Source organism: Sinocyclocheilus anshuiensis, unplaced genomic scaffold (genome assembly GCF_001515605.1).
Source record: "Sinocyclocheilus anshuiensis isolate Anshui unplaced genomic scaffold, SAMN03320099.WGS_v1.1 scaffold2482, whole genome shotgun sequence".
NCBI lineage: Eukaryota > Metazoa > Chordata > Actinopteri > Cypriniformes > Cyprinidae > Sinocyclocheilus > Sinocyclocheilus anshuiensis.
In genome coordinates this window covers 58,489-59,122 of record NW_015555925.1, presented here as the reverse complement: position 1 = coordinate 59,122, position 634 = coordinate 58,489, and positions in this window count along the sequence as shown.

Sequence of the window (634 nt, the reverse complement as noted above, 5' to 3'; positions counted from 1 at the left end):
GTCTGATGGCAGCTGCGTCCAACGTGATACCTCTTGGCCTGCTGTACATGAGACCCCTACAGTGGTGGCTCAAGACCAAGGGGTTCTCCCCGAGGGGAAACCTGCTTCGCATGATCAAGGTCATGTGGCAATGCCTACGTGTCTTGGACATGTGGAGGAACCCTTAGTTCTTGTCTCAGGGCCTGGTGCTGGGAGCTCCTTGTCGCCGCGTAACGCTAGCGACGGACGCATCCCTCATTGGTTGGGGTGCGGTATTGAGTGGCCACCCTGCCCGCGGTCTGTGGAGTGGTCGCCATCTCACGTGGCACATCAACTGCCTGGAGATGCTGGTTGTGTTTCGAGCTCTGAAACACTTCCTCCCGGACCTAAGAGATCGCCATGTGTTGGTGCACACCGACAACACAGCGGTGGTCTCTTACATCAACCACCAGGGAGGTCTGCGTTCGTACGGCTGTACAGGCTGGCACACCAGATCCTTGTGTGGTCCCAGGACAAACTCCTCTCGCTGAGAGCAGTTCACGTTTCTTGGCATCTCAATATGGGAGCAGACATCCTGTCGAGGCACCCCTGAGGTGGTGAAGCAGATATAGAGAGTTTTTGGCCAGGCTCAGGTGGACCTGTTTGCAACTCAGAT